This window comes from Osmerus mordax, chromosome 25 (genome assembly GCF_038355195.1).
Source record: "Osmerus mordax isolate fOsmMor3 chromosome 25, fOsmMor3.pri, whole genome shotgun sequence".
In the NCBI taxonomy this organism is placed as follows: Eukaryota; Metazoa; Chordata; class Actinopteri; order Osmeriformes; family Osmeridae; genus Osmerus; species Osmerus mordax.
This window is the reverse complement of record NC_090074.1, coordinates 9,899,755-9,924,178: the sequence shown is the minus strand read 5'-3', so window position 1 is coordinate 9,924,178 and position 24,424 is coordinate 9,899,755. Positions and strand designations below refer to the sequence as shown.

Below are 24,424 nucleotides of genomic sequence, written 5' to 3'. Positions count from 1 at the left end.
ACTTGGTGGCACGCCTTACTTTGAGACAAAGGACGCAAAAAGCCAGCTGTCACCAAGCTTTCGGCTGAACCTAAAGTTCCCTGACCGGGAATCGAACCCGGGCCGCGGCGGTGAAAGCGCCGAATCCTAGCCACTAGACCACCAGGGAGAGGCTTGAAAGACCGTTGCGTCAGCAAAGGCTTTCTTCTTTCGTATCTCAACTGGAGAGAGAATGGGGGATCGCATGCCTTCCTCGCCAGAAAAAACCCCTCTCTCGTTCACCCTTCGATAGCTCAGTTGGTAGAGCGGAGGACTGTAGGTCAAACGCGGTTAGAAATCCTTAGGTCGCTGGTTCAAATCCGGCTCGAAGGAGGGATGTTTTGGGGTCAAATATTGCCTATCCGACAGCAAGGCTACTCTACCGGCAGGGAAACCCGCCCCCATTTTAAAAGAGGTCTCAAAACAGGTTTCCCTGACCGGGAATCGAACCCGGGCCGCGGCGGTGAGAGCGCCGAATCCTAGCCACTAGACCACCAGGGAGAGCTCTGCTTCCTCGGGCTCACTCTGCTCGCTCACTGTCAAAGATGAGGGCCAAGTTGCAAGGCTAAGCTTTCAAATGAACCTACCACCAGGGAGCGCTTGGCTTCCTCTTGCGCCAGAAAAGGCACCGCTGAGATTTGAACTCAGGATCTCCTGTTTACTAGACAGGCGCTTTGACCAACTAAGCCACGGCGCCTTGCTTGGCGCTCCACGACGGGCTCAGGCTGCTGTTTTCTCTTCGGGTAGGTGCTTTAAGGTTTTCAAACAAGAAAACACTCGTCCCTGGGTGGGCTCGAACCACCATCCTTTCGGTTAACAGCCGAACGCGCTAACCAATTGCGCCACAGAGACCCTGTCTCCACGGGACCAGGACTCGAAAAAATGGAAGGAAACGCTGGGAGACGTGGGCCAAAACTCCCCATGATGAAGAGGAGGAGGAGCGGCCATACTAATAACTCTTCCTGTGATCTGTCAACGGGAGTTTGGGAAGCAAAGACAACGACTCTGGTGGGACTCCAACCCACAACCTTTGAATGGCTTTTCTTTGCCCTGCCTAGAAGTGGTGGCATGACTCACTTTGAGGGAAAGCAATCAGAGCTTGATTTTGCCAGTTCTGTAAAAGAGTGAGCTCTCACTGCGTCCGCAAGAAAGACGTCCTTTTCCCGATGGAGGGCCACACATAATCTCCGCTGACCCCGACGTGATTTGAACACGCAACCTTCTGATCTGGAGTCAGACGCGCTACCGTTGCGCCACGAGGCCCACGTGCATGCAAGGAGGCAACATTCTGACGTGGACTCTGATGTGCAAACGCTGTGCCGCAAAGTGCGCTCAGAGTACCAACTATGGCGTGAACGCCATCAGGATTGACGTTCCAATGGACGTCGCCAAGCTTCTCCTGGGATTCAACGAGATTAGTGCCTGTGCAACACTACCTGAACGATTCCACAGAACAAGTCCCCAAAAACCCAATTCTAATTGCAACCTGACTGAGATCACGCAGACTCAGTCTCGTGACCCCTGCAGCTGTTCATTGAAACCAATATCATAACAAGTTCAAAATCTAACTCCTTCATACGATCCATATTGTCCTTACTTGAACAAATCCATTGTCAAAGGTATTTGGACGGGTGCGTGTTCACTAATGCTGACGACTGGCGAAGTATTTCCATTCTTCAACGAGCAAACCCTGCTACACTTGCCAGGGATTCGCCATACGATCCTTAAGGGTTCGTGTGGGCGAGGAGATTTACATGCGCAAGTTCCACGAAACACCCTGTGTTTTCCGTCGTTCCAGAGCCCGGATAGCTCAGTCGGCAGAGCATCAGACTTTTAATCTGAGGGTCCAGGGTTCAAGTCCCTGTTCGGGCGGCGTGCGTTCAAACCCTGTCGGAGCGGTCCACCTTTGACTCTCTCTCATGTACCTCACTTTGAGGAAGCAATGGAAGCTTTTAATCTTGAGGGTCCAGCTTTCGAGTCCCTGCGTGAGCTGTGTGTTCAAACTACACAGCGTGACTTGGTGGCACGCCTTACTTTGAGACAAAGGACGCAAAAAGCCAGCTGTCACCAAGCTTTCGGCTGAACCTAAAGTTCCCTGACCGGGAATCGAACCCGGGCCGCGGCGGTGAAAGCGCCGAATGCTAGCCACTAGACCACCAGGGAGAGGCTTGAAAGACCGTTGCGTCAGCAAAGGCTTTCTTCTTTCGTATCTCAACTGGAGAGAGAATGGGGGATCGCATGCCTTCCTCGCCAGAAAAAACCCTTCTCTTGTTCACCCTTCGATAGCTCAGTTGGTAGAGCGGAGGACTGTAGGTCAAACGCGGTTAGAAATCCTTAGGTCGCTGGTTCAAATCCGGCTCGAAGGAGGGATGTTTTGGGGTCAAATATTGCCTATCCGACAGCAAGGCTACTCTACCTGCAGGGAAACCCGCCCCCATTTTAAAAGAGGTCTCAAAACAGGTTTCCCTGACCGGGAATCGAACCCGGGCCGCGGCGGTGAGAGCGCCGAATCCTAGCCACTAGACCACCAGGGAGAGCTCTGCTTCCTCGGGCTCACTCTGCTCGCTCACTGTCAAAGATGAGGGCCAAGTTGCAAGGCTAACCTTCCAAATGAAACTACCACCAGGGAGCGCTTGGCTTCCTCTTGCGCCAGAAAAGGCACCGCTGAGATTTGAACTCAGGATCTCCTGTTTACTAGACAGGCGCTTTGACCAACTAAGCCACGGCGCCTTGCTTGGCGCTCCACGACGGGCTCAGGCTGCTGTTTTCTCTTCGGGTAGGTGCTTTAAGGTTTTCAAACAAGAAAACACTCGTCCCTGGGTGGGCTCGAACCACCATCCTTTCGGTTAACAGCCGAACGCGCTAACCAATTGCGCCACAGAGACCCTGTCTCCACGGGACCAGGACTCGAAAAAATGGAAGGAAACGCTGGGAGACGTGGGCCAAAACTCCCCATGATGAAGAGGAGGAGGAGCGGCCATACTAATAACTCTTCCTGTGATCTGTCAACGGGAGTTTGGGAAGCAAAGACAACGACTCTGGTGGGACTCCAACCCACAACCTTTGAATGGCTTTTCTTTGCCCTGCCTAGAAGTGGTGGCATGACTCACTTTGAGGGAAAGCAATCAGAGCTTGATTTTGCCAGTTCTGTAAAAGAGTGAGCTCTCACTGCGTCCGCAAGAAAGACGTCCTTTTCCCGATGGAGGGCCACACATAATCTCCGCTGACCCCGACGTGATTTGAACACGCAACCTTCTGATCTGGAGTCAGACGCGCTACCGTTGCGCCACGAGGCCCACGTGCATGCAAGGAGGCAACATTCTGACGTGGACTCTGATGTGCAAACGCTGTGCCGCAAAGTGCGCTCAGAGTACCAACTATGGCGTGAACGCCATCAGGATTGACGTTCCAATGGACGTCGCCAAGCTTCTCCTGGGATTCAACGAGATTAGTGCCTGTGCAACACTACCTGAACGATTCCACAGAACAAGTCCCCAAAAACCCAATTCTAATTGCAACCTGACTGAGATCACGCAGACTCAGTCTCGTGACCCCTGCAGCTGTTCATTGAAACCAATCTCATAACAAGTTCAAAATCTAACTCCTTCATACGATCCATATTGTCCTTACTTGAACAAATCCATTGTCAAAGGTATTTGGACGGGTGCGTGTTCACTAATGCTGACGACTGGCGAAGTATTTCCATTCTTCAACGAGCAAACCCCGCTACACTTGCCAGGGATTCGCCATACGATCCTTAAGGGTTCGTGTGGGCGAGGAGATTTACATGCGCAAGTTCCACGAAACACCCTGTGTTTTCCGTCCTTCCAGAGCCCGGATAGCTCAGTCGGCAGAGCATCAGACTTTTAATCTGAGGGTCCAGGGTTCAAGTCCCTGTTCGGGCGGCGTGCGTTCAAACCCTGTCGGAGCGGTCCACCTTTGACTCTCTCTCATGTACCTCACTTTGAGGAAGCTTTTAATCTTGAGGGTCCAGCTTTCGAGTCCCTGCGTGAGCTGTGTGTTCAAACTACACAGCGTGACTTGGTGGCACGCCTTACTTTGAGACAAAGGACGCAAAAAGCCAGCTGTCACCAAGCTTTCGGCTGAACCTAAAGTTCCCTGACCGGGAATCGAACCCGGGCCGCGGCGGTGAAAGCGCCGAATCCTAGCCACTAGACCACCAGGGAGAGGCTCGAAAGACCGTTGCGTCAGCAAAGGCTTTCTTCTTTCGTATCTCAACTGGAGAGAGAATGGGGGATCGCATGCCTTCCTCGCCAGAAAAAAACCCTCTTTGTTCACCCTTCGATAGCTCAGTTGGTAGAGCGGAGGACTGTAGGTCGAACGCGGTTAGAAATCCTTAGGTCGCTGGTTCAAATCCGGCTCGAAGGAGGGATGTTTTGGGGTCAAATATTGCCTATCCGACAGCAAGGCTACTCTACCGGCAGGGAAACCCGCCCCCATTTTAAAAGAGGTCTCAAAACAGGTTTCCCTGACCGGGAATCGAACCCGGGCCGCGGCGGTGAGAGCGCCGAATCCTAGCCACTAGACCACCAGGGAGAGCTCTGCTTCCTCGGGCTCACTCTGCTCGCTCACTGTCAAAGATGAGGGCCAAGTTGCAAGGCTAAGCTTTCAAATGAACCTACCACCAGGGAGCGCTTGGCTTCCTCTTGCGCCAGAAAAGGCACCGCTGAGATTTGAACTCAGGATCTCCTGTTTACTAGACAGGCGCTTTGACCAACTAAGCCACGGCGCCTTGCTTGGCGCTCCACGACGGGCTCAGGCTGCTGTTTTCTCTTCGGGTAGGTGCTTTAAGGTTTTCAAACAAGAAAACACTCGTCCCTGGGTGGGCTCGAACCACCATCCTTTCGGTTAACAGCCGAACGTGCTAACCAATTGCGCCACAGAGACCCTGTCTCCACGGGACCAGGACTCGAAAAAATGGAAGGAAACGCTGGGAGACGTGGGCCAAAACTCCCCATGATGAAGAGGAGGAGGAGCGGCCATACTAATAACTCTTCCTGTGATCTGTCAACGGGAGTTTGGGAAGCAAAGACAACGACTCTGGTGGGACTCCAACCCACAACCTTTGAATGGCTTTTCTTTGCCCTGCCTAGAAGTGGTGGCATGACTCACTTTGAGGGAAAGCAATCAGAGCTTGATTTTGCCAGTTCTGTAAAAGAGTGAGCTCTCACTGCGTCCGCAAGAAAGACGTCCTTTTCCCGATGGAGGGCCACACATAATCTCCGCTGACCCCGACGTGATTTGAACACGCAACCTTCTGATCTGGAGTCAGACGCGCTACCGTTGCGCCACGAGGCCCACGTGATGCAAGGAGGCAACATTCTGACGTGGACTCTGATGTGGACTCTGATGTGCAAACGCTGTGCCGCAAAGTGCGCTCAGAGTACCAACTATGGCGTGAACGCCATCAGGATTGACGTTCCAATGGACGTCGCCAAGCTTCTCCTGGGATTCAACGAGATTAGTGCCTGTGCAACACTACCTGAACGATTCCACAGAACAAGTCCCCAAAAACCCAATTCTAATTGCAACCTGACTGAGATCACGCAGACTCAGTCTCGTGACCCCTGCAGCTGTTCATTGAAACCAATCTCATAACAAGTTCAAAATCTAACTCCTTCATACGATCCATATTGTCCTTACTTGAACAAATCCATTGTCAAAGGTATTTGGACGGGTGCGTGTTCACTAATGCTGACGACTGGCGAAGTATTTCCATTCTTCAACGAGCAAACCCCGCTACACTTGCCAGGGATTCGCCATACGATCCTTAAGGGTTCGTGTGGGCGAGGAGATTTACATGCGCAAGTTCCACGAAACACCCTGTGTTTTCCGTCCTTCCAGAGCCCGGATAGCTCAGTCGGCAGAGCATCAGACTTTTAATCTGAGGGTCCAGGGTTCAAGTCCCTGTTCGGGCGGCGTGCGTTCAAACCCTGTCGGAGCGGTCCACCTTTGACTCTCTCTCATGTACCTCACTTTGAGGAAGCTTTTAATCTTGAGGGTCCAGCTTTCGAGTCCCTGCGTGAGCTGTGTGTTCAAACTACACAGCGTGACTTGGTGGCACGCCTTACTTTGAGACAAAGGACGCAAAAAGCCAGCTGTCACCAAGCTTTCGGCTGAACCTAAAGTTCCCTGACCGGGAATCGAACCCGGGCCGCGGCGGTGAAAGCGCCGAATCCTAGCCACTAGACCACCAGGGAGAGGCTTGAAAGACCGTTGCGTCAGCAAAGGCTTTCTTCTTTCGTATCTCAACTGGAGAGAGAATGGGGGATCGCATGCCTTCCTCGCCAGAAAAAACCCCTCTCTCGTTCACCCTTCGATAGCTCAGTTGGTAGAGCGGAGGACTGTAGGTCAAACGCGGTTAGAAATCCTTAGGTCGCTGGTTCAAATCCGGCTCGAAGGAGGGATGTTTTGGGGTCAAATATTGCCTATCCGACAGCAAGGCTACTCTACCGGCAGGGAAACCCGCCCCCATTTTAAAAGAGGTCTCAAAACAGGTTTCCCTGACCGGGAATCGAACCCGGGCCGCGGCGGTGAGAGCGCCGAATCCTAGCCACTAGACCACCAGGGAGAGCTCTGCTTCCTCGGGCTCACTCTGCTCGCTCACTGTCAAAGATGAGGGCCAAGTTGCAAGGCTAAGCTTTCAAATGAACCTACCACCAGGGAGCGCTTGGCTTCCTCTTGCGCCAGAAAAGGCACCGCTGAGATTTGAACTCAGGATCTCCTGTTTACTAGACAGGCGCTTTGACCAACTAAGCCACGGCGCCTTGCTTGGCGCTCCACGACGGGCTCAGGCTGCTGTTTTCTCTTCGGGTAGGTGCTTTAAGGTTTTCAAACAAGAAAACACTCGTCCCTGGGTGGGCTCGAACCATCATCCTTTCGGTTAACAGCCGAACGCGCTAACCAATTGCGCCACAGAGACCCTGTCTCCACGGGACCAGGACTCGAAAAAATGGAAGGAAACGCTGGGAGACGTGGGCCAAAACTCCCCATGATGAAGAGGAGGAGGAGCGGCCATACTAATAACTCTTCCTGTGATCTGTCAACGGGAGTTTGGGAAGCAAAGACAACGACTCTGGTGGGACTCCAACCCACAACCTTTGAATGGCTTTTCTTTGCCCTGCCTAGAAGTGGTGGCATGACTCACTTTGAGGGAAAGCAATCAGAGCTTGATTTTGCCAGTTCTGTAAAAGAGTGAGCTCTCACTGCGTCCGCAAGAAAGACGTCCTTTTCCCGATGGAGGGCCACACATAATCTCCGCTGACCCCGACGTGATTTGAACACGCAACCTTCTGATCTGGAGTCAGACGCGCTACCGTTGCGCCACGAGGCCCACGTGCATGCAAGGAGGCAACATTCTGACGTGGACTCTGATGTGCAAACGCTGTGCCGCAAAGTGCGCTCAGAGTACCAACTATGGCGTGAACGCCATCAGGATTGACGTTCCAATGGACGTCGCCAAGCTTCTCCTGGGATTCAACGAGATTAGTGCCTGTGCAACACTACCTGAACGATTCCACAGAACAAGTCCCCAAAAACCCAATTCTAATTGCAACCTGACTGAGATCACGCAGACTCAGTCTCGTGACCCCTGCAGCTGTTCATTGAAACCAATCTCATAACAAGTTCAAAATCTAACTCCTTCATACGATCCATATTGTCCTTACTTGAACAAATCCATTGTCAAAGGTATTTGGACGGGTGCGTGTTCACTAATGCTGACGACTGGCGAAGTATTTCCATTCTTCAACGAGCAAACCCCGCTACACTTGCCAGGGATTCGCCATACGATCCTTAAGGGTTCGTGTGGGCGAGGAGATTTACATGCGCAAGTTCCACGAAACACCCTGTGTTTTCCGTCCTTCCAGAGCCCGGATAGCTCAGTCGGCAGAGCATCAGACTTTTAATCTGAGGGTCCAGGGTTCAAGTCCCTGTTCGGGCGGCGTGCGTTCAAACCCTGTCGGAGCGGTCCACCTTTGACTCTCTCTCATGTACCTCACTTTGAGGAAGCTTTTAATCTTGAGGGTCCAGCTTTCGAGTCCCTGCGTGAGCTGTGTGTTCAAACTACACAGCGTGACTTGGTGGCACGCCTTACTTTGAGACAAAGGACGCAAAAAGCCAGCTGTCACCAAGCTTTCGGCTGAACCTAAAGTTCCCTGACCGGGAATCGAACCCGGGCCGCGGCGGTGAAAGCGCCGAATCCTAGCCACTAGACCACCAGGGAGAGGCTTGAAAGACCGTTGCGTCAGCAAAGGCTTTCTTCTTTCGTATCTCAACTGGAGAGAGAATGGGGGATCGCATGCCTTCCTCGCCAGAAAAAACCCCTCTCTCGTTCACCCTTCGATAGCTCAGTTGGTAGAGCGGAGGACTGTAGGTCAAACGCGGTTAGAAATCCTTAGGTCGCTGGTTCAAATCCGGCTCGAAGGAGGGATGTTTTGGGGTCAAATATTGCCTATCCGACAGCAAGGCTACTCTACCGGCAGGGAAACCCGCCCCCATTTTAAAAGAGGTCTCAAAACAGGTTTCCCTGACCGGGAATCGAACCCGGGCCGCGGCGGTGAGAGCGCCGAATCCTAGCCACTAGACCACCAGGGAGAGCTCTGCTTCCTCGGGCTCACTCTGCTCGCTCACTGTCAAAGATGAGGGCCAAGTTGCAAGGCTAAGCTTTCAAATGAACCTACCACCAGGGAGCGCTTGGCTTCCTCTTGCGCCAGAAAAGGCACCGCTGAGATTTGAACTCAGGATCTCCTGTTTACTAGACAGGCGCTTTGACCAACTAAGCCACGGCGCCTTGCTTGGCGCTCCACGACGGGCTCAGGCTGCTGTTTTCTCTTCGGGTAGGTGCTTTAAGGTTTTCAAACAAGAAAACACTCGTCCCTGGGTGGGCTCGAACCACCATCCTTTCGGTTAACAGCCGAACGCGCTAACCAATTGCGCCACAGAGACCCTGTCTCCACGGGACCAGGACTCGAAAAAATGGAAGGAAACGCTGGGAGACGTGGGCCAAAACTCCCCATGATGAAGAGGAGGAGGAGCGGCCATACTAATAACTCTTCCTGTGATCTGTCAACGGGAGTTTGGGAAGCAAAGACAACGACTCTGGTGGGACTCCAACCCACAACCTTTGAATGGCTTTTCTTTGCCCTGCCTAGAAGTGGTGGCATGACTCACTTTGAGGGAAAGCAATCAGAGCTTGATTTTGCCAGTTCTGTAAAAGAGTGAGCTCTCACTGCGTCCGCAAGAAAGACGTCCTTTTCCCGATGGAGGGCCACACATAATCTCCGCTGACCCCGACGTGATTTGAACACGCAACCTTCTGATCTGGAGTCAGACGCGCTACCGTTGCGCCACGAGGCCCACGTGCATGCAAGGAGGCAACATTCTGACGTGGACTCTGATGTGCAAACGCTGTGCCGCAAAGTGCGCTCAGAGTACCAACTATGGCGTGAACGCCATCAGGATTGACGTTCCAATGGACGTCGCCAAGCTTCTCCTGGGATTCAACGAGATTAGTGCCTGTGCAACACTACCTGAACGATTCCACAGAACAAGTCCCCAAAAACCCAATTCTAATTGCAACCTGACTGAGATCACGCAGACTCAGTCTCGTGACCCCTGCAGCTGTTCATTGAAACCAATCTCATAACAAGTTCAAAATCTAACTCCTTCATACGATCCATATTGTCCTTACTTGAACAAATCCATTGTCAAAGGTATTTGGACGGGTGCGTGTTCACTAATGCTGACGACTGGCGAAGTATTTCCATTCTTCAACGAGCAAACCCCGCTACACTTGCCAGGGATTCGCCATACGATCCTTAAGGGTTCGTGTGGGCGAGGAGATTTACATGCGCAAGTTCCACGAAACACCCTGTGTTTTCCGTCCTTCCAGAGCCCGGATAGCTCAGTCGGCAGAGCATCAGACTTTTAATCTGAGGGTCCAGGGTTCAAGTCCCTGTTCGGGCGGCGTGCGTTCAAACCCTGTCGGAGCGGTCCACCTTTGACTCTCTCTCTCTCTGGAGTCAGGTGGCTGAGCGGTGAGGGAATCGGGCTAGTAATCCGAAGGTTGCCAGTTCGATTCCCGGTCATGCCAACTGACGTGTCCTGGGGCAAGGCACTTCACCTTACTTGCCTTGGGGGAATGTCCCTGTACTTACTGTAAGTCGCTCTGGATAAGAGCGTCTGCTAAATGACTAAATGTAATGTAATGACTCTCTCTCATGTACCTCACTTTGAGGAAGCTTTTAATCTTGAGGGTCCAGCTTTCGAGTCCCTGCGTGAGCTGTGTGTTCAAACTACACAGCGTGACTTGGTGGCACGCCTTACTTTGAGACAAAGGACGCAAAAAGCCAGCTGTCACCAAGCTTTCGGCTGAACCTAAAGTTCCCTGACCGGGAATCGAACCCGGGCCGCGGCGGTGAAAGCGCCGAATCCTAGCCACTAGACCACCAGGGAGAGGCTCGAAAGACCGTTGCGTCAGCAAAGGCTTTCTTCTTTCGTATCTCAACTGGAGAGAGAATGGGGGATCGCATGCCTTGTTCGCCAGAAAAAACCCCTCTCTCGTTCACCCTTCGATAGCTCAGTTGGTAGAGCGGAGGACTGTAGGTCAAACGCGGTTAGAAATCCTTAGGTCGCTGGTTCAAATCCGGCTCGAAGGAGGGATGTTTTGGGGTCAAATATTGCCTATCCGACAGCAAGGCTACTCTACCGGCAGGGAAACCCGCCCCCATTTTAAAAGAGGTCTCAAAACAGGTTCCCCTGACCGGGAATCGAACCCGGGCCGCGGCGGTGAGAGCGCCGAATCCTAGCCACTAGACCACCAGGGAGAGCTCTGCTTCCTCGGGCTCACTCTGCTCGCTCACTGTCAAAGATGAGGGCCAAGTTGCAAGGCTAAGCTTTCAAATGAACCTACCACCAGGGAGCGCTTGGCTTCCTCTTGCGCCAGAAAAGGCACCGCTGAGATTTGAACTCAGGATCTCCTGTTTACTAGACAGGCGCTTTGACCAACTAAGCCACGGCGCCTTGCTTGGCGCTCCACGACGGGCTCAGGCTGCTGTTTTCTCTTCGGGTAGGTGCTTTAAGGTTTTCAAACAAGAAAACACTCGTCCCTGGGTGGGCTCGAACCACCATCCTTTCGGTTAACAGCCGAACGCGCTAACCAATTGCGCCACAGAGACCCTGTCTCCACGGGACCAGGACTCGAAAAAATGGAAGGAAACGCTGGGAGACGTGGGCCAAAACTCCCCATGATGAAGAGGAGGAGGAGCGGCCATACTAATAACTCTTCCTGTGATCTGTCAACGGGAGTTTGGGAAGCAAAGACAACGACTCTGGTGGGACTCCAACCCACAACCTTTGAATGGCTTTTCTTTGCCCTGCCTAGAAGTGGTGGCATGACTCACTTTGAGGGAAAGCAATCAGAGCTTGATTTTGCCAGTTCTGTAAAAGAGTGAGCTCTCACTGCGTCCGCAAGAAAGACGTCCTTTTCCCGATGGAGGGCCACACATAATCTCCGCTGACCCCGACGTGATTTGAACACGCAACCTTCTGATCTGGAGTCAGACGCGCTACCGTTGCGCCACGAGGCCCACGTGCATGCAAGGAGGCAACATTCTGACGTGGACTCTGATGTGCAAACGCTGTGCCGCAAAGTGCGCTCAGAGTACCAACTATGGCGTGAACGCCATCAGGATTGACGTTCCAATGGACGTCGCCAAGCTTCTCCTGGGATTCAACGAGATTAGTGCCTGTGCAACACTACCTGAACGATTCCACAGAACAAGTCCCCAAAAACCCAATTCTAATTGCAACCTGACTGAGATCACGCAGACTCAGTCTCGTGACCCCTGCAGCTGTTCATTGAAACCAATCTCATAACAAGTTCAAAATCTAACTCCTTCATACGATCCATATTGTCCTTACTTGAACAAATCCATTGTCAAAGGTATTTGGACGGGTGCGTGTTCACTAATGCTGACGACTGGCGAAGTATTTCCATTCTTCAACGAGCAAACCCCGCTACACTTGCCAGGGATTCGCCATACGATCCTTAAGGGTTCGTGTGGGCGAGGAGATTTACATGCGCAAGTTCCACGAAACACCCTGTGTTTTCCGTCCTTCCAGAGCCCGGATAGCTCAGTCGGCAGAGCATCAGACTTTTAATCTGAGGGTCCAGGGTTCAAGTCCCTGTTCGGGCGGCGTGCGTTCAAACCCTGTCGGAGCGGTCCACCTTTGACTCTCTCTCTCTCTGGAGTCAGGTGGCTGAGCGGTGAGGGAATCGGGCTAGTAATCCGAAGGTTGCCAGTTCGATTCCCGGTCATGCCAACTGACGTGTCCTGGGGCAAGGCACTTCACCTTACTTGCCTTGGGGGAATGTCCCTGTACTTACTGTAAGTCGCTCTGGATAAGAGCGTCTGCTAAATGACTAAATGTAATGTAATGACTCTCTCTCATGTACCTCACTTTGAGGAAGCTTTTAATCTTGAGGGTCCAGCTTTCGAGTCCCTGCGTGAGCTGTGTGTTCAAACTACACAGCGTGACTTGGTGGCACGCCTTACTTTGAGACAAAGGACGCAAAAAGCCAGCTGTCACCAAGCTTTCGGCTGAACCTAAAGTTCCCTGACCGGGAATCGAACCCGGGCCGCGGCGGTGAAAGCGCCGAATCCTAGCCACTAGACCACCAGGGAGAGGCTCGAAAGACCGTTGCGTCAGCAAAGGCTTTCTTCTTTCGTATCTCAACTGGAGAGAGAATGGGGGATCGCATGCCTTGTTCGCCAGAAAAAACCCCTCTCTCGTTCACCCTTCGATAGCTCAGTTGGTAGAGCGGAGGACTGTAGGTCAAACGCGGTTAGAAATCCTTAGGTCGCTGGTTCAAATCCGGCTCGAAGGAGGGATGTTTTGGGGTCAAATATTGCCTATCCGACAGCAAGGCTACTCTACCTGCAGGGAAACCCGCCCCCATTTTAAAAGAGGTCTCAAAACAGGTTTCCCTGACCGGGAATCGAACCCGGGCCGCGGCGGTGAGAGCGCCGAATCCTAGCCACTAGACCACCAGGGAGAGCTCTGCTTCCTCGGGCTCACTCTGCTCGCTCACTGTCAAAGATGAGGGCCAAGTTGCAAGGCTAAGCTTTCAAATGAACCTACCACCAGGGAGCGCTTGGCTTCCTCTTGCGCCAGAAAAGGCACCGCTGAGATTTGAACTCAGGATCTCCTGTTTACTAGACAGGCGCTTTGACCAACTAAGCCACGGCGCCTTGCTTGGCGCTCCACGACGGGCTCAGGCTGCTGTTTTCTCTTCGGGTAGGTGCTTTAAGGTTTTCAAACAAGAAAACACTCGTCCCTGGGTGGGCTCGAACCACCATCCTTTCGGTTAACAGCCGAACGCGCTAACCAATTGCGCCACAGAGACCCTGTCTCCACGGGACCAGGACTCGAAAAAATGGAAGGAAACGCTGGGAGACGTGGGCCAAAACTCCCCATGATGAAGAGGAGGAGGAGCGGCCATACTAATAACTCTTCCTGTGATCTGTCAACGGGAGTTTGGGAAGCAAAGACAACGACTCTGGTGGGACTCCAACCCACAACCTTTGAATGGCTTTTCTTTGCCCTGCCTAGAAGTGGTGGCATGACTCACTTTGAGGGAAAGCAATCAGAGCTTGATTTTGCCAGTTCTGTAAAAGAGTGAGCTCTCACTGCGTCCGCAAGAAAGACGTCCTTTTCCCGATGGAGGGCCACACATAATCTCCGCTGACCCCGACGTGATTTGAACACGCAACCTTCTGATCTGGAGTCAGACGCGCTACCGTTGCGCCACGAGGCCCACGTGCATGCAAGGAGGCAACATTCTGACGTGGACTCTGATGTGCAAACGCTGTGCCGCAAAGTGCGCTCAGAGTACCAACTATGGCGTGAACGCCATCAGGATTGACGTTCCAATGGACGTCGCCAAGCTTCTCCTGGGATTCAACGAGATTAGTGCCTGTGCAACACTACCTGAACGATTCCACAGAACAAGTCCCCAAAAACCCAATTCTAATTGCAACCTGACTGAGATCACGCAGACTCAGTCTCGTGACCCCTGCAGCTGTTCATTGAAACCAATCTCATAACAAGTTCAAAATCTAACTCCTTCATACGATCCATATTGTCCTTACTTGAACAAATCCATTGTCAAAGGTATTTGGACGGGTGCGTGTTCACTAATGCTGACGACTGGCGAAGTATTTCCATTCTTCAACGAGCAAACCCCGCTACACTTGCCAGGGATTCGCCATACGATCCTTAAGGGTTCGTGTGGGCGAGGAGATTTACATGCGCAAGTTCCACGAAACACCCTGTGTTTTCCGTCCTTCCAGAGCCCGGATAGCTCAGTCGGCAGAGCATCAGACTTTTAATCTGAGGGTCCAGGGTTCAAGTCCCTGTTCGGGCGGCGTGCGTTCAAACCCTGTCGGAGCGGTCCACCTTTGACTCTCTCTCTCTCTGGAGTCAGGTGGCTGAGCGGTGAGGGAATCGGGCTAGTAATCCGAAGGTTGCCAGTTCGATTCCCGGTCATGCCAACTGACGTGTCCTGGGGCAAGGCACTTCACCTTACTTGCCTTGGGGGAATGTCCCTGTACTTACTGTAAGTCGCTCTGGATAAGAGCGTCTGCTAAATGACTAAATGTAATGTAATGACTCTCTCTCATGTACCTCACTTTGAGGAAGCTTTTAATCTTGAGGGTCCAGCTTTCGAGTCCCTGCGTGAGCTGTGTGTTCAAACTACACAGCGTGACTTGGTGGCACGCCTTACTTTGAGACAAAGGACGCAAAAAGCCAGCTGTCACCAAGCTTTCGGCTGAACCTAAAGTTCCCTGACCGGGAATCGAACCCGGGCCGCGGCGGTGAAAGCGCCGAATCCTAGCCACTAGACCACCAGGGAGAGGCTTGAAAGACCGTTGCGTCAGCAAAGGCTTTCTTCTTTCGTATCTCAACTGGAGAGAGAATGGGGGATCGCATGCCTTCCTCGCCAGAAAAAACCCTTCTCTTGTTCACCCTTCGATAGCTCAGTTGGTAGAGCGGAGGACTGTAGGTCAAACGCGGTTAGAAATCCTTAGGTCGCTGGTTCAAATCCGGCTCGAAGGAGGGATGTTTTGGGGTCAAATATTGCCTATCCGACAGCAAGGCTACTCTACCTGCAGGGAAACCCGCCCCCATTTTAAAAGAGGTCTCAAAACAGGTTTCCCTGACCGGGAATCGAACCCGGGCCGCAGCGGTGAGAGCGCCGAATCCTAGCCACTAGACCACCAGGGAGAGCTCTGCTTCCTCGGGCTCACTCTGCTCGCTCACTGTCAAAGATGAGGGCCAAGTTGCAAGGCTAACCTTCCAAATGAAACTACCACCAGGGAGCGCTTGGCTTCCTCTTGCGCCAGAAAAGGCACCGCTGAGATTTGAACTCAGGATCTCCTGTTTACTAGACAGGCGCTTTGACCAACTAAGCCACGGCGCCTTGCTTGGCGCTCCACGACGGGCTCAGGCTGCTGTTTTCTCTTCGGGTAGGTGCTTTAAGGTTTTCAAACAAGAAAACACTCGTCCCTGGGTGGGCTCGAACCACCATCCTTTCGGTTAACAGCCGAACGCGCTAACCAATTGCGCCACAGAGACCCTGTCTCCACGGGACCAGGACTCGAAAAAATGGAAGGAAACGCTGGGAGACGTGGGCCAAAACTCCCCATGATGAAGAGGAGGAGGAGCGGCCATACTAATAACTCTTCCTGTGATCTGTCAACGGGAGTTTGGGAAGCAAAGACAACGACTCTGGTGGGACTCCAACCCACAACCTTTGAATGGCTTTTCTTTGCCCTGCCTAGAAGTGGTGGCATGACTCACTTTGAGGGAAAGCAATCAGAGCTTGATTTTGCCAGTTCTGTAAAAGAGTGAGCTCTCACTGCGTCCGCAAGAAAGACGTCCTTTTCCCGATGGAGGGCCACACATAATCTCCGCTGACCCCGACGTGATTTGAACACGCAACCTTCTGATCTGGAGTCAGACGCGCTACCGTTGCGCCACGAGGCCCACGTGCATGCAAGGAGGCAACATTCTGACGTGGACTCTGATGTGCAAACGCTGTGCCGCAAAGTGCGCTCAGAGTACCAACTATGGCGTGAACGCCATCAGGATTGACGTTCCAATGGACGTCGCCAAGCTTCTCCTGGGATTCAACGAGATTAGTGCCTGTGCAACACTACCTGAACGATTCCACAGAACAAGTCCCCAAAAACCCAATTCTAATTGCAACCTGACTGAGATCACGCAGACTCAGTCTCATGACCCCTGCAGCTGTTCATTGAAACCAATCTCATAACAAGTTCAAAATCTAACTCCTTCATACGATCCATATTGTCCTTACTTGAACAAATCCATTGTCAAAGGTATTTGGACGGGTGCGTGTTCACTAATGCTGACGACTGGCGAAGTATTTCCATTCTTCAACGAGCAAACCCCGCTACACTTGCCAGGGATTCGCCATACGATCCTTAAGGGTTCGTGTGGGCGAGGAGATTTACATGCGCAAGTTCCACGAAACACCCTGTGTTTTCCGTCCTTCCAGAGCCCGGATAGCTCAGTCGGCAGAGCATCAGACTTTTAATCTGAGGGTCCAGGGTTCAAGTCCCTGTTCGGGCGGCGTGCGTTCAAACCCTGTCGGAGCGGTCCACCTTTGACTCTCTCTCTCTCTGGAGTCAGGTGGCTGAGCGGTGAGGGAATCGGGCTAGTAATCCGAAGGTTGCCAGTTCGATTCCCGGTCATGCCAACTGACGTGTCCTGGGGCAAGGCACTTCACCTTACTTGCCTTGGGGGAATGTCCCTGTACTTACTGTAAGTCGCTCTGGATAAGAGCGTCTGCTAAATGACTAAATGTAATGTAATGACTCTCTCTCATGTACCTCACTTTGAGGAAGCTTTTAATCTTGAGGGTCCAGCTTTTGAGTCCCTGCGTGAGCTGTGTGTTCAAACTACACAGCGTGACTTGGTGGCACGCCTTACTTTGAGACAAAGGACGCAAAAAGCCAGCTGTCACCAAGCTTTCGGCTGAACCTAAAGTTCCCTGACCGGGAATCGAACCCGGGCCGCGGCGGTGAAAGCGCCGAATCCTAGCCACTAGACCACCAGGGAGAGGCTCGAAAGACCGTTGCGTCAGCAAAGGCTTTCTTCTTTCGTATCTCAACTGGAGAGAGAATGGGGGATCGCATGCCTTGTTCGCCAGAAAAAACCCCTCTCTCGTTCACCCTTCGATAGCTCAGTTGGTAGAGCGGAGGACTGTAGGTCAAACGAGGTTAGAAATCCTTAGGTCGCTGGTTCAAATCCGGCTCGAAGGAGGGATGTTTTGGGGTCAAATATTGCCTATCCGACAGCAAGGCTACTCTACCGGCAGGGAAACCCGCCCCCATTTTAAAAGAGGTCTCAAAACAGGTTCCCCTGACCGGGAATCGAACCCGGGCCGCGGCGGTGAGAGCGCCGAATCCTAGCCACTAGACCACCAGGGAGAGCTCTGCTTCCTCGGGCTCACTCTGCTCGCTCACTGTCAAAGATGAGGGCCAAGTTGCAAGGCTAAGCTTTCAAATGAACCTACCACCAGGGAGCGCTTGGCTTCCTCTTGCGCCAGAAAAGGCACCGCTGAGATTTGAACTCAGGATCTCCTGTTTACTAGACAGGCGCTTTGACCAACTAAGCCACGGCGCCTTGCTTGGCGCTCCACGACGGGCTCAGGCTGCTGTTTTCTCTTCGGGTAGGTGCTTTAAGGTTTTCAAACAAGAAAACACTCGTCCCTGGGTGGGCTCGAACCACCATCCTTTCGGTTAACAGCCGAACGCGCTAACCAATTGCGCCACAGAGACCCTGTCTCCACGGGACCAGGACTCGAAAAAATGGAAGGAAACGCTGGGAGACGTGGGCCAAAACTCCCCATGATGAAGAGGAGGAGGAGCGGCCATACTAATAACTCTTCCTGTGATCTGTCAACGGGAGTTTGGGAAGCAAAGACAACGACTCTGGTGGGACTCCAACCCACAACCTTTGAATGGCTTTTCTTTGCCCTGCCTAGAAGTGGTGGCATGACTCACTTTGAGGGAAAGCAATCAGAGCTTGATTTTGCCAGTTCTGTAAAAGAGTGAGCTCTCACTGCGTCCGCAAGAAAGACGTCCTTTTCCCGATGGAGGGCCACACATAATCTCCGCTGACCCCGACGTGATTTGAACACGCAACCTTCTGATCTGGAGTCAGACGCGCTACCGTTGCGCCACGAGGCCCACGTGCATGCAAGGAGGCAACATTCTGACGTGGACTCTGATGTGCAAACGCTGTGCCGCAAAGTGCGCTCAGAGTACCAACTATGGCGTGAACGCCATCAGGATTGACGTTCCAATGGACGTCGCCAAGCTTCTCCTGGGATTCAACGAGATTAGTGCCTGTGCAACACTACCTGAACGATTCCACAGAACAAGTCCCCAAAAACCCAATTCTAATTGCAACCTGACTGAGATCACGCAGACTCAGTCTCGTGACCCCTGCAGCTGTTCATTGAAACCAATCTCATAACAAGTTCAAAATCTAACTCCTTCATACGATCCATATTGTCCTTACTTGAACAAATCCATTGTCAAAGGTATTTGGACGGGTGCGTGTTCACTAATGCTGACGACTGGCGAAGTATTTCCATTCTTCAACGAGCAAACCCCGCTACACTTGCCAGGGATTCGCCATACGATCCTTAAGGGTTCGTGTGGGCGAGGAGATTTACATGCGCAAGTTCCACGAAACACCCTGTGTTTTCCGTCCTTCCAGAGCCCGGATAGCTCAGTCGGCAGAGCATCAGACTTTTAATCTGAGGGTCCAGGGTTCAAGTCCCTGTTCGGGCGGCGTGCGTTCAAACCCTGTCGGAGCGGTCCACCTTTGACTCTCTCTCATGTACCTCACTTTGAGGAAGCTTTTAATCTTGAGGGTCCAGCTTTCGAGTCCCTGCGTGAGCTGTGTGTTCAAACTACACAGCGTGACTTGGTGGCACGCCTTACTTTGAGACAAAGGACGCAAAAAGCCAGCTGTCACCAAGCTTTCGGCTGAACCTAAAGTTCCCTGACCGGGAATCGAACCCGGGCCGCGGCGGTGAAAGCGCCGAATCCTAGCCACTAGACCACCAGGGAGAGGCTCGAAAGACCGTTGCGTCAGCAAAGGCTTTCTTCTTTCGTATCTCAACTGGAGAGAGAATGGGGGATCGCATGCCTTCCTCGCCAGAAAAAAACCCTCTTTGTTCACCCTTCGATAGCTCAGTTGGTAGAGCGGAGGACTGTAGGTCGAACGCGGTTAGAAATCCTTAGGTCGCTGGTTCAAATCCGGCTCGAAGGAGGGATGTTTTGGGGTCAAATATTGCCTATCCGACAGCAAGGCTACTCTACCGGCAGGGAAACCCGCCCCCATTTTAAAAGAGGTCTCAAAACAGGTTTCCCTGACCGGGAATCGAACCCGGGCCGCGGCGGTGAGAGCGCCGAATCCTAGCCACTAGACCACCAGGGAGAGCTCTGCTTCCTCGGGCTCACTCTGCTCGCTCACTGTCAAAGATGAGGGCCAAGTTGCAAGGCTAAGCTTTCAAATGAACCTACCACCAGGGAGCGCTTGGCTTCCTCTTGCGCCAGAAAAGGCACCGCTGAGATTTGAACTCAGGATCTCCTGTTTACTAGACAGGCGCTTTGACCAACTAAGCCACGGCGCCTTGCTTGGCGCTCCACGACGGGCTCAGGCTGCTGTTTTCTCTTCGGGTAGGTGCTTTAAGGTTTTCAAACAAGAAAACACTCGTCCCTGGGTGGGCTCGAACCACCATCCTTTCGGTTAACAGCCGAACGTGCTAACCAATTGCGCCACAGAGACCCTGTCTCCACGGGACCAGGACTCGAAAAAATGGAAGGAAACGCTGGGAGACGTGGGCCAAAACTCCCCATGATGAAGAGGAGGAGGAGCGGCCATACTAATAACTCTTCCTGTGATCTGTCAACGGGAGTTTGGGAAGCAAAGACAACGACTCTGGTGGGACTCCAACCCACAACCTTTGAATGGCTTTTCTTTGCCCTGCCTAGAAGTGGTGGCATGACTCACTTTGAGGGAAAGCAATCAGAGCTTGATTTTGCCAGTTCTGTAAAAGAGTGAGCTCTCACTGCGTCCGCAAGAAAGACGTCCTTTTCCCGATGGAGGGCCACACATAATCTCCGCTGACCCCGACGTGATTTGAACACGCAACCTTCTGATCTGGAGTCAGACGCGCTACCGTTGCGCCACGAGGCCCACGTGCATGCAAGGAGGCAACATTCTGACGTGGACTCTGATGTGCAAACGCTGTGCCGCAAAGTGCGCTCAGAGTACCAACTATGGCGTGAACGCCATCAGGATTGACGTTCCAATGGACGTCGCCAAGCTTCTCCTGGGATTCAACGAGATTAGTGCCTGTGCAACACTAGCTGAACGATTCCACAGAACAAGTCCCCAAAAACCCAATTCTAATTGCAACCTGACTGAGATCACGCAGACTCAGTCTCGTGACCCCTGCAGCTGTTCATTGAAACCAATCTCATAACAAGTTCAAAATCTAACTCCTTCATACGATCCATATTGTCCTTACTTGAACAAATCCATTGTCAAAGGTATTTGGACGGGTGCGTGTTCACTAATGCTGACGACTGGCGAAGTATTTCCATTCTTCAACGAGCAAACCCCGCTACACTTGCCAGGGATTCGCCATACGATCCTTAAGGGTTCGTGTGGGCGAGGAGATTTACATGCGCAAGTTCCACGAAACACCCTGTGTTTTCCGTCCTTCCAGAGCCCGGATAGCTCAGTCGGCAGAGCATCAGACTTTTAATCTGAGGGTCCAGGGTTCAAGTCCCTGTTCGGGCGGCGTGCGTTCAAACCCTGTCGGAGCGGTCCACCTTTGACTCTCTCTCATGTACCTCACTTTGAGGAAGCTTTTAATCTTGAGGGTCCAGCTTTCGAGTCCCTGCGTGAGCTGTGTGTTCAAACTACACAGCGTGACTTGGTGGCACGCCTTACTTTGAGACAAAGGACGCAAAAAGCCAGCTGTCACCAAGCTTTCGGCTGAACCTAAAGTTCCCTGACCGGGAATCGAACCCGGGCCGCGGCGGTGAAAGCGCCGAATCCTAGCCACTAGACCACCAGGGAGAGGCTCGAAAGACCGTTGCGTCAGCAAAGGCTTTCTTCTTTCGTATCTCAACTGGAGAGAGAATGGGGGATCGCATGCCTTCCTCGCCAGAAAAAACCCCTCTCTCGTTCACCCTTCGATAGCTCAGTTGGTAGAGCGGAGGACTGTAGGTCAAACGCGGTTAGAAATCCTTAGGTCGCTGGTTCAAATCCGGCTCGAAGGAGGGATGTTTTGGGGTCAAATATTGCCTATCCGACAGCAAGGCTACTCTACCGGCAGGGAAACCCGCCCCCATTTTAAAAGAGGTCTCAAAACAGGTTTCCCTGACCGGGAATCGAACCCGGGCCGCGGCGGTGAGAGCGCCGAATCCTAGCCACTAGACCACCAGGGAGAGCTCTGCTTCCTCGGGCTCACTCTGCTCGCTCACTGTCAAAGATGAGGGCCAAGTTGCAAGGCTAAGCTTTCAAATGAACCTACCACCAGGGAGCGCTTGGCTTCCTCTTGCGCCAGAAAAGGCACCGCTGAGATTTGAACTCAGGATCTCCTGTTTACTAGACAGGCGCTTTGACCAACTAAGCCACGGCGCCTTGCTTGGCGCTCCACGACGGGCTCAGGCTGCTGTTTTCTCTTCGGGTAGGTGCTTTACGGTTTTCAAACAAGAAAACACTCGTCCCTGGGTGGGCTCGAACCACCATCCTTTCGGTTAACAGCCGAACGCGCTAACAATTGCGCCACAGAGACCCTGTCTCCACGGGACCAGGACTCGAAAAAATGGAAGGAAACGCTGGGAGACGTGGGCCAAAACTCCCCATGATGAAGAGGAGGAGGAGCGGCCATACTAATAACTCTTCCTGTGATCTGTCAACGGGAGTTTGGGAAGCAAAGACAACGACTCTGGTGGGACTCCAACCCACAACCTTTGAATGGCTTTTCTTTGCCCTGCCTAGAAGTGGTGGCATGACTCACTTTGAGGGAAAGCAATCAGAGCTTGATTTTGACAGTTCTGTAAAAGAGTGAGCTCTCACTGCGTCCGCAAGAAAGACGTCCTTTTCCCGATGGAGGGCCACACATAATCTCCGCTGACCCCGACGTGATTTGAACACGCAACCTTCTGATCTGGAGTCAGACGCGCTACCGTTGCGCCACGAGGCCCACGTGCATGCAAGGAGGCAACATTCTGACGTGGACTCTGATGTGCAAACGCTGTGCCGCAAAGTGCGCTCAGAGTACCAACTATGGCGTGAACGCCATCAGGATTGACGTTCCAATGGACGTCGCCAAGCTTCTCCTGGGATTCAACGAGATTAGTGCCTGTGCAACACTAGCTGAACGATTCCACAGAACAAGTCCCCAAAAACCCAATTCTAATTGCAACCTGACTGAGATCACGCAGACTCAGTCTCGTGACCCCTGCAGCTGTTCATTGAAACCAATCTCATAACAAGTTCAAAATCTAACTCCTTCATACGATCCATATTGTCCTTACTTGAACAAATCCATTGTCAAAGGTATTTGGACGGGTGCGTGTTCACTAATGCTGACGACTGGCGAAGTATTTCCATTCTTCAACGAGCAAACCCCGCTACACTTGCCAGGGATTCGCCATACGATCCTTAAGGGTTCGTGTGGGCGAGGAGATTTACATGCGCAAGTTCCACGAAACACCCTGTGTTTTCCGTCCTTCCAGAGCCCGGATAGCTCAGTCGGCAGAGCATCAGACTTTTAATCTGAGGGTCCAGGGTTCAAGTCCCTGTTCGGGCGGCGTGCGTTCAAACCCTGTCGGAGCGGTCCACCTTTGACTCTCTCTCATGTACCTCACTTTGAGGAAGCTTTTAATCTTGAGGGTCCAGCTTTCGAGTCCCTGCGTGAGCTGTGTGTTCAAACTACACAGCGTGACTTGGTGGCACGCCTTACTTTGAGACAAAGGACGCAAAAAGCCAGCTGTCACCAAGCTTTCGGCTGAACCTAAAGTTCCCTGACCGGGAATCGAACCCGGGCCGCGGCGGTGAAAGCGCCGAATCCTAGCCACTAGACCACCAGGGAGAGGCTCGAAAGACTGTCGCGTCAGCAAAGGCTTTCTTCTTTCGTATCTCAACTGGAGAGAGAATGGGGGATCGCATGCCTTCCTCGCCAGAAAAAACCCCTCTCTCGTTCACCCTTCGATAGCTCAGTTGGTAGAGCGGAGGACTGTAGGTCAAACGGGGTTAGAAATCCTTAGGTCGCTGGTTCAAATCCGGCTCGAAGGAGGGATGTTTTGGGGTCAAATATTGCCTATCCGACAGCAAGCCTACTCTACCGGCAGGGAAACCCGCCCCCATTTTAAAAGAGGTCTCAAAACAGGTTTCCCTGACCGGGAATCGAACCCGGGCCGCGGCGGTGAGAGCGCCGAATCCTAGCCACTAGACCACCAGGGAGAGCTCTGCTTCCTCGGGCTCACTCTGCTCGCTCACTGTCAAAGATGAGGGCCAAGTTGCAAGGCTAAGCTTTCAAATGAACCTACCACCAGGGAGCGCTTGGCTTCCTCTTGCGCCAGAAAAGGCACCGCTGAGATTTGAACTCAGGATCTCCTGTTTACTAGACAGGCGCTTTGACCAACTAAGCCACGGCGCCTTGCTTGGCGCTCCACGACGGGCTCAGGCTGCTGTTTTCTCTTCGGGTAGGTGCTTTAAGGTTTTCAAACAAGAAAACACTCGTCCCTGGGTGGGCTCGAACCACCATCCTTTCGGTTAACAGCCGAACGCGCTAACCAATTGCGCCACAGAGACCCTGTCTCCACGGGACCAGGACTCGAAAAAATGGAAGGAAACGCTGGGAGACGTGGGCCAAAACTCCCCATGATGAAGAGGAGGAGGAGCGGCCATACTAATAACTCTTCCTGTGATCTGTCAACGGGAGTTTGGGAAGCAAAGACAACGACTCTGGTGGGACTCCAACCCACAACCTTTGAATGGCTTTTCTTTGCCCTGCCTAGAAGTGGTGGCATGACTCACTTTGAGGGAAAGCAATCAGAGCTTGATTTTGCCAGTTCTGTAAAAGAGTGAGCTCTCACTGCGTCCGCAAGAAAGACGTCCTTTTCCCGATGGAGGGCCACACATAATCTCCGCTGACCCCGACGTGATTTGAACACGCAACCTTCTGATCTGGAGTCAGACGCGCTACCGTTGCGCCACGAGGCCCACGTGCATGCAAGGAGGCAACATTCTGACGTGG

At 52.6% G+C, this 24,424-nt stretch overlaps 75 non-coding genes across 75 annotated transcripts; 23 read left to right on the top strand and 52 right to left on the bottom strand.

The window, feature by feature from the left end:
- Positions 1–76: 76 nt before the first annotated feature.
- Positions 77–148, bottom strand: trnae-uuc (transfer RNA glutamic acid (anticodon UUC)). The gene has a single exon. It is a non-coding gene; the product is annotated as a tRNA-Glu (tRNA).
- A 113-nt stretch (positions 149–261) lies between these two features.
- trnay-gua (transfer RNA tyrosine (anticodon GUA)) lies at positions 262–351 on the top strand. Its single transcript is given in 2 exon segments — positions 262–298; positions 316–351. It is a non-coding gene; the product is annotated as a tRNA-Tyr (tRNA).
- Positions 352–447: 96 nt separating this feature from the next.
- On the bottom strand, positions 448–519 carry trnae-cuc (transfer RNA glutamic acid (anticodon CUC)). The gene has a single exon. It is a non-coding gene; the product is annotated as a tRNA-Glu (tRNA).
- A 122-nt stretch (positions 520–641) lies between these two features.
- On the bottom strand, positions 642–715 carry trnat-agu (transfer RNA threonine (anticodon AGU)). Its single transcript has one exon. It is a non-coding gene; the product is annotated as a tRNA-Thr (tRNA).
- Positions 716–796: 81 nt separating this feature from the next.
- trnan-guu (transfer RNA asparagine (anticodon GUU)) lies at positions 797–870 on the bottom strand. The gene has a single exon. It is a non-coding gene; the product is annotated as a tRNA-Asn (tRNA).
- Positions 871–1,209: 339 nt separating this feature from the next.
- trnaw-cca (transfer RNA tryptophan (anticodon CCA)) lies at positions 1,210–1,281 on the bottom strand. The gene has a single exon. It is a non-coding gene; the product is annotated as a tRNA-Trp (tRNA).
- Positions 1,282–1,817: 536 nt separating this feature from the next.
- trnak-uuu (transfer RNA lysine (anticodon UUU)) lies at positions 1,818–1,890 on the top strand. The gene has a single exon. It is a non-coding gene; the product is annotated as a tRNA-Lys (tRNA).
- A 404-nt stretch (positions 1,891–2,294) lies between these two features.
- On the top strand, positions 2,295–2,384 carry trnay-gua (transfer RNA tyrosine (anticodon GUA)). The gene is given in 2 exon segments: positions 2,295–2,331; positions 2,349–2,384. It is a non-coding gene; the product is annotated as a tRNA-Tyr (tRNA).
- Positions 2,385–2,480: 96 nt separating this feature from the next.
- Positions 2,481–2,552, bottom strand: trnae-cuc (transfer RNA glutamic acid (anticodon CUC)). Its single transcript has one exon. It is a non-coding gene; the product is annotated as a tRNA-Glu (tRNA).
- A 122-nt stretch (positions 2,553–2,674) lies between these two features.
- On the bottom strand, positions 2,675–2,748 carry trnat-agu (transfer RNA threonine (anticodon AGU)). Its single transcript has one exon. It is a non-coding gene; the product is annotated as a tRNA-Thr (tRNA).
- An 81-nt stretch (positions 2,749–2,829) lies between these two features.
- On the bottom strand, positions 2,830–2,903 carry trnan-guu (transfer RNA asparagine (anticodon GUU)). Its single transcript has one exon. It is a non-coding gene; the product is annotated as a tRNA-Asn (tRNA).
- Positions 2,904–3,242: 339 nt separating this feature from the next.
- Positions 3,243–3,314, bottom strand: trnaw-cca (transfer RNA tryptophan (anticodon CCA)). Its single transcript has one exon. It is a non-coding gene; the product is annotated as a tRNA-Trp (tRNA).
- Positions 3,315–3,850: 536 nt separating this feature from the next.
- Positions 3,851–3,923, top strand: trnak-uuu (transfer RNA lysine (anticodon UUU)). The gene has a single exon. It is a non-coding gene; the product is annotated as a tRNA-Lys (tRNA).
- A 210-nt stretch (positions 3,924–4,133) lies between these two features.
- Positions 4,134–4,205, bottom strand: trnae-uuc (transfer RNA glutamic acid (anticodon UUC)). The gene has a single exon. It is a non-coding gene; the product is annotated as a tRNA-Glu (tRNA).
- A 112-nt stretch (positions 4,206–4,317) lies between these two features.
- On the top strand, positions 4,318–4,407 carry trnay-gua (transfer RNA tyrosine (anticodon GUA)). Its single transcript is given in 2 exon segments — positions 4,318–4,354; positions 4,372–4,407. It is a non-coding gene; the product is annotated as a tRNA-Tyr (tRNA).
- A 96-nt stretch (positions 4,408–4,503) lies between these two features.
- Positions 4,504–4,575, bottom strand: trnae-cuc (transfer RNA glutamic acid (anticodon CUC)). Its single transcript has one exon. It is a non-coding gene; the product is annotated as a tRNA-Glu (tRNA).
- A 122-nt stretch (positions 4,576–4,697) lies between these two features.
- Positions 4,698–4,771, bottom strand: trnat-agu (transfer RNA threonine (anticodon AGU)). Its single transcript has one exon. It is a non-coding gene; the product is annotated as a tRNA-Thr (tRNA).
- A 494-nt stretch (positions 4,772–5,265) lies between these two features.
- trnaw-cca (transfer RNA tryptophan (anticodon CCA)) lies at positions 5,266–5,337 on the bottom strand. Its single transcript has one exon. It is a non-coding gene; the product is annotated as a tRNA-Trp (tRNA).
- A 547-nt stretch (positions 5,338–5,884) lies between these two features.
- Positions 5,885–5,957, top strand: trnak-uuu (transfer RNA lysine (anticodon UUU)). The gene has a single exon. It is a non-coding gene; the product is annotated as a tRNA-Lys (tRNA).
- Positions 5,958–6,167: 210 nt separating this feature from the next.
- trnae-uuc (transfer RNA glutamic acid (anticodon UUC)) lies at positions 6,168–6,239 on the bottom strand. Its single transcript has one exon. It is a non-coding gene; the product is annotated as a tRNA-Glu (tRNA).
- A 113-nt stretch (positions 6,240–6,352) lies between these two features.
- Positions 6,353–6,442, top strand: trnay-gua (transfer RNA tyrosine (anticodon GUA)). Its single transcript is given in 2 exon segments — positions 6,353–6,389; positions 6,407–6,442. It is a non-coding gene; the product is annotated as a tRNA-Tyr (tRNA).
- Positions 6,443–6,538: 96 nt separating this feature from the next.
- trnae-cuc (transfer RNA glutamic acid (anticodon CUC)) lies at positions 6,539–6,610 on the bottom strand. Its single transcript has one exon. It is a non-coding gene; the product is annotated as a tRNA-Glu (tRNA).
- Positions 6,611–6,732: 122 nt separating this feature from the next.
- Positions 6,733–6,806, bottom strand: trnat-agu (transfer RNA threonine (anticodon AGU)). Its single transcript has one exon. It is a non-coding gene; the product is annotated as a tRNA-Thr (tRNA).
- Positions 6,807–7,300: 494 nt separating this feature from the next.
- Positions 7,301–7,372, bottom strand: trnaw-cca (transfer RNA tryptophan (anticodon CCA)). The gene has a single exon. It is a non-coding gene; the product is annotated as a tRNA-Trp (tRNA).
- Positions 7,373–7,908: 536 nt separating this feature from the next.
- trnak-uuu (transfer RNA lysine (anticodon UUU)) lies at positions 7,909–7,981 on the top strand. Its single transcript has one exon. It is a non-coding gene; the product is annotated as a tRNA-Lys (tRNA).
- A 210-nt stretch (positions 7,982–8,191) lies between these two features.
- trnae-uuc (transfer RNA glutamic acid (anticodon UUC)) lies at positions 8,192–8,263 on the bottom strand. The gene has a single exon. It is a non-coding gene; the product is annotated as a tRNA-Glu (tRNA).
- Positions 8,264–8,376: 113 nt separating this feature from the next.
- Positions 8,377–8,466, top strand: trnay-gua (transfer RNA tyrosine (anticodon GUA)). The gene is given in 2 exon segments: positions 8,377–8,413; positions 8,431–8,466. It is a non-coding gene; the product is annotated as a tRNA-Tyr (tRNA).
- A 96-nt stretch (positions 8,467–8,562) lies between these two features.
- Positions 8,563–8,634, bottom strand: trnae-cuc (transfer RNA glutamic acid (anticodon CUC)). The gene has a single exon. It is a non-coding gene; the product is annotated as a tRNA-Glu (tRNA).
- A 122-nt stretch (positions 8,635–8,756) lies between these two features.
- On the bottom strand, positions 8,757–8,830 carry trnat-agu (transfer RNA threonine (anticodon AGU)). The gene has a single exon. It is a non-coding gene; the product is annotated as a tRNA-Thr (tRNA).
- Positions 8,831–8,911: 81 nt separating this feature from the next.
- Positions 8,912–8,985, bottom strand: trnan-guu (transfer RNA asparagine (anticodon GUU)). Its single transcript has one exon. It is a non-coding gene; the product is annotated as a tRNA-Asn (tRNA).
- Positions 8,986–9,324: 339 nt separating this feature from the next.
- On the bottom strand, positions 9,325–9,396 carry trnaw-cca (transfer RNA tryptophan (anticodon CCA)). Its single transcript has one exon. It is a non-coding gene; the product is annotated as a tRNA-Trp (tRNA).
- A 536-nt stretch (positions 9,397–9,932) lies between these two features.
- trnak-uuu (transfer RNA lysine (anticodon UUU)) lies at positions 9,933–10,005 on the top strand. Its single transcript has one exon. It is a non-coding gene; the product is annotated as a tRNA-Lys (tRNA).
- A 417-nt stretch (positions 10,006–10,422) lies between these two features.
- trnae-uuc (transfer RNA glutamic acid (anticodon UUC)) lies at positions 10,423–10,494 on the bottom strand. Its single transcript has one exon. It is a non-coding gene; the product is annotated as a tRNA-Glu (tRNA).
- A 113-nt stretch (positions 10,495–10,607) lies between these two features.
- Positions 10,608–10,697, top strand: trnay-gua (transfer RNA tyrosine (anticodon GUA)). Its single transcript is given in 2 exon segments — positions 10,608–10,644; positions 10,662–10,697. It is a non-coding gene; the product is annotated as a tRNA-Tyr (tRNA).
- A 290-nt stretch (positions 10,698–10,987) lies between these two features.
- Positions 10,988–11,061, bottom strand: trnat-agu (transfer RNA threonine (anticodon AGU)). Its single transcript has one exon. It is a non-coding gene; the product is annotated as a tRNA-Thr (tRNA).
- Positions 11,062–11,142: 81 nt separating this feature from the next.
- trnan-guu (transfer RNA asparagine (anticodon GUU)) lies at positions 11,143–11,216 on the bottom strand. Its single transcript has one exon. It is a non-coding gene; the product is annotated as a tRNA-Asn (tRNA).
- A 339-nt stretch (positions 11,217–11,555) lies between these two features.
- trnaw-cca (transfer RNA tryptophan (anticodon CCA)) lies at positions 11,556–11,627 on the bottom strand. Its single transcript has one exon. It is a non-coding gene; the product is annotated as a tRNA-Trp (tRNA).
- Positions 11,628–12,163: 536 nt separating this feature from the next.
- Positions 12,164–12,236, top strand: trnak-uuu (transfer RNA lysine (anticodon UUU)). Its single transcript has one exon. It is a non-coding gene; the product is annotated as a tRNA-Lys (tRNA).
- Positions 12,237–12,653: 417 nt separating this feature from the next.
- trnae-uuc (transfer RNA glutamic acid (anticodon UUC)) lies at positions 12,654–12,725 on the bottom strand. Its single transcript has one exon. It is a non-coding gene; the product is annotated as a tRNA-Glu (tRNA).
- Positions 12,726–12,838: 113 nt separating this feature from the next.
- trnay-gua (transfer RNA tyrosine (anticodon GUA)) lies at positions 12,839–12,928 on the top strand. The gene is given in 2 exon segments: positions 12,839–12,875; positions 12,893–12,928. It is a non-coding gene; the product is annotated as a tRNA-Tyr (tRNA).
- Positions 12,929–13,024: 96 nt separating this feature from the next.
- On the bottom strand, positions 13,025–13,096 carry trnae-cuc (transfer RNA glutamic acid (anticodon CUC)). The gene has a single exon. It is a non-coding gene; the product is annotated as a tRNA-Glu (tRNA).
- A 122-nt stretch (positions 13,097–13,218) lies between these two features.
- Positions 13,219–13,292, bottom strand: trnat-agu (transfer RNA threonine (anticodon AGU)). The gene has a single exon. It is a non-coding gene; the product is annotated as a tRNA-Thr (tRNA).
- An 81-nt stretch (positions 13,293–13,373) lies between these two features.
- Positions 13,374–13,447, bottom strand: trnan-guu (transfer RNA asparagine (anticodon GUU)). The gene has a single exon. It is a non-coding gene; the product is annotated as a tRNA-Asn (tRNA).
- A 339-nt stretch (positions 13,448–13,786) lies between these two features.
- trnaw-cca (transfer RNA tryptophan (anticodon CCA)) lies at positions 13,787–13,858 on the bottom strand. Its single transcript has one exon. It is a non-coding gene; the product is annotated as a tRNA-Trp (tRNA).
- A 536-nt stretch (positions 13,859–14,394) lies between these two features.
- Positions 14,395–14,467, top strand: trnak-uuu (transfer RNA lysine (anticodon UUU)). Its single transcript has one exon. It is a non-coding gene; the product is annotated as a tRNA-Lys (tRNA).
- A 417-nt stretch (positions 14,468–14,884) lies between these two features.
- On the bottom strand, positions 14,885–14,956 carry trnae-uuc (transfer RNA glutamic acid (anticodon UUC)). Its single transcript has one exon. It is a non-coding gene; the product is annotated as a tRNA-Glu (tRNA).
- A 113-nt stretch (positions 14,957–15,069) lies between these two features.
- Positions 15,070–15,159, top strand: trnay-gua (transfer RNA tyrosine (anticodon GUA)). Its single transcript is given in 2 exon segments — positions 15,070–15,106; positions 15,124–15,159. It is a non-coding gene; the product is annotated as a tRNA-Tyr (tRNA).
- A 290-nt stretch (positions 15,160–15,449) lies between these two features.
- trnat-agu (transfer RNA threonine (anticodon AGU)) lies at positions 15,450–15,523 on the bottom strand. Its single transcript has one exon. It is a non-coding gene; the product is annotated as a tRNA-Thr (tRNA).
- Positions 15,524–15,604: 81 nt separating this feature from the next.
- trnan-guu (transfer RNA asparagine (anticodon GUU)) lies at positions 15,605–15,678 on the bottom strand. The gene has a single exon. It is a non-coding gene; the product is annotated as a tRNA-Asn (tRNA).
- A 339-nt stretch (positions 15,679–16,017) lies between these two features.
- Positions 16,018–16,089, bottom strand: trnaw-cca (transfer RNA tryptophan (anticodon CCA)). The gene has a single exon. It is a non-coding gene; the product is annotated as a tRNA-Trp (tRNA).
- Positions 16,090–16,625: 536 nt separating this feature from the next.
- On the top strand, positions 16,626–16,698 carry trnak-uuu (transfer RNA lysine (anticodon UUU)). The gene has a single exon. It is a non-coding gene; the product is annotated as a tRNA-Lys (tRNA).
- Positions 16,699–17,115: 417 nt separating this feature from the next.
- trnae-uuc (transfer RNA glutamic acid (anticodon UUC)) lies at positions 17,116–17,187 on the bottom strand. Its single transcript has one exon. It is a non-coding gene; the product is annotated as a tRNA-Glu (tRNA).
- Positions 17,188–17,300: 113 nt separating this feature from the next.
- Positions 17,301–17,390, top strand: trnay-gua (transfer RNA tyrosine (anticodon GUA)). Its single transcript is given in 2 exon segments — positions 17,301–17,337; positions 17,355–17,390. It is a non-coding gene; the product is annotated as a tRNA-Tyr (tRNA).
- Positions 17,391–17,680: 290 nt separating this feature from the next.
- On the bottom strand, positions 17,681–17,754 carry trnat-agu (transfer RNA threonine (anticodon AGU)). Its single transcript has one exon. It is a non-coding gene; the product is annotated as a tRNA-Thr (tRNA).
- Positions 17,755–17,835: 81 nt separating this feature from the next.
- On the bottom strand, positions 17,836–17,909 carry trnan-guu (transfer RNA asparagine (anticodon GUU)). The gene has a single exon. It is a non-coding gene; the product is annotated as a tRNA-Asn (tRNA).
- Positions 17,910–18,248: 339 nt separating this feature from the next.
- Positions 18,249–18,320, bottom strand: trnaw-cca (transfer RNA tryptophan (anticodon CCA)). The gene has a single exon. It is a non-coding gene; the product is annotated as a tRNA-Trp (tRNA).
- A 536-nt stretch (positions 18,321–18,856) lies between these two features.
- Positions 18,857–18,929, top strand: trnak-uuu (transfer RNA lysine (anticodon UUU)). The gene has a single exon. It is a non-coding gene; the product is annotated as a tRNA-Lys (tRNA).
- Positions 18,930–19,139: 210 nt separating this feature from the next.
- On the bottom strand, positions 19,140–19,211 carry trnae-uuc (transfer RNA glutamic acid (anticodon UUC)). The gene has a single exon. It is a non-coding gene; the product is annotated as a tRNA-Glu (tRNA).
- A 112-nt stretch (positions 19,212–19,323) lies between these two features.
- On the top strand, positions 19,324–19,413 carry trnay-gua (transfer RNA tyrosine (anticodon GUA)). The gene is given in 2 exon segments: positions 19,324–19,360; positions 19,378–19,413. It is a non-coding gene; the product is annotated as a tRNA-Tyr (tRNA).
- Positions 19,414–19,509: 96 nt separating this feature from the next.
- trnae-cuc (transfer RNA glutamic acid (anticodon CUC)) lies at positions 19,510–19,581 on the bottom strand. Its single transcript has one exon. It is a non-coding gene; the product is annotated as a tRNA-Glu (tRNA).
- Positions 19,582–19,703: 122 nt separating this feature from the next.
- On the bottom strand, positions 19,704–19,777 carry trnat-agu (transfer RNA threonine (anticodon AGU)). Its single transcript has one exon. It is a non-coding gene; the product is annotated as a tRNA-Thr (tRNA).
- A 494-nt stretch (positions 19,778–20,271) lies between these two features.
- trnaw-cca (transfer RNA tryptophan (anticodon CCA)) lies at positions 20,272–20,343 on the bottom strand. The gene has a single exon. It is a non-coding gene; the product is annotated as a tRNA-Trp (tRNA).
- Positions 20,344–20,879: 536 nt separating this feature from the next.
- Positions 20,880–20,952, top strand: trnak-uuu (transfer RNA lysine (anticodon UUU)). Its single transcript has one exon. It is a non-coding gene; the product is annotated as a tRNA-Lys (tRNA).
- Positions 20,953–21,162: 210 nt separating this feature from the next.
- On the bottom strand, positions 21,163–21,234 carry trnae-uuc (transfer RNA glutamic acid (anticodon UUC)). The gene has a single exon. It is a non-coding gene; the product is annotated as a tRNA-Glu (tRNA).
- Positions 21,235–21,347: 113 nt separating this feature from the next.
- On the top strand, positions 21,348–21,437 carry trnay-gua (transfer RNA tyrosine (anticodon GUA)). The gene is given in 2 exon segments: positions 21,348–21,384; positions 21,402–21,437. It is a non-coding gene; the product is annotated as a tRNA-Tyr (tRNA).
- A 96-nt stretch (positions 21,438–21,533) lies between these two features.
- trnae-cuc (transfer RNA glutamic acid (anticodon CUC)) lies at positions 21,534–21,605 on the bottom strand. The gene has a single exon. It is a non-coding gene; the product is annotated as a tRNA-Glu (tRNA).
- Positions 21,606–21,727: 122 nt separating this feature from the next.
- Positions 21,728–21,801, bottom strand: trnat-agu (transfer RNA threonine (anticodon AGU)). The gene has a single exon. It is a non-coding gene; the product is annotated as a tRNA-Thr (tRNA).
- Positions 21,802–22,294: 493 nt separating this feature from the next.
- Positions 22,295–22,366, bottom strand: trnaw-cca (transfer RNA tryptophan (anticodon CCA)). The gene has a single exon. It is a non-coding gene; the product is annotated as a tRNA-Trp (tRNA).
- Positions 22,367–22,902: 536 nt separating this feature from the next.
- On the top strand, positions 22,903–22,975 carry trnak-uuu (transfer RNA lysine (anticodon UUU)). The gene has a single exon. It is a non-coding gene; the product is annotated as a tRNA-Lys (tRNA).
- Positions 22,976–23,185: 210 nt separating this feature from the next.
- Positions 23,186–23,257, bottom strand: trnae-uuc (transfer RNA glutamic acid (anticodon UUC)). Its single transcript has one exon. It is a non-coding gene; the product is annotated as a tRNA-Glu (tRNA).
- A 113-nt stretch (positions 23,258–23,370) lies between these two features.
- trnay-gua (transfer RNA tyrosine (anticodon GUA)) lies at positions 23,371–23,460 on the top strand. The gene is given in 2 exon segments: positions 23,371–23,407; positions 23,425–23,460. It is a non-coding gene; the product is annotated as a tRNA-Tyr (tRNA).
- Positions 23,461–23,556: 96 nt separating this feature from the next.
- trnae-cuc (transfer RNA glutamic acid (anticodon CUC)) lies at positions 23,557–23,628 on the bottom strand. The gene has a single exon. It is a non-coding gene; the product is annotated as a tRNA-Glu (tRNA).
- A 122-nt stretch (positions 23,629–23,750) lies between these two features.
- trnat-agu (transfer RNA threonine (anticodon AGU)) lies at positions 23,751–23,824 on the bottom strand. The gene has a single exon. It is a non-coding gene; the product is annotated as a tRNA-Thr (tRNA).
- An 81-nt stretch (positions 23,825–23,905) lies between these two features.
- trnan-guu (transfer RNA asparagine (anticodon GUU)) lies at positions 23,906–23,979 on the bottom strand. The gene has a single exon. It is a non-coding gene; the product is annotated as a tRNA-Asn (tRNA).
- Positions 23,980–24,318: 339 nt separating this feature from the next.
- trnaw-cca (transfer RNA tryptophan (anticodon CCA)) lies at positions 24,319–24,390 on the bottom strand. Its single transcript has one exon. It is a non-coding gene; the product is annotated as a tRNA-Trp (tRNA).
- Positions 24,391–24,424: the final 34 nt, after the last annotated feature.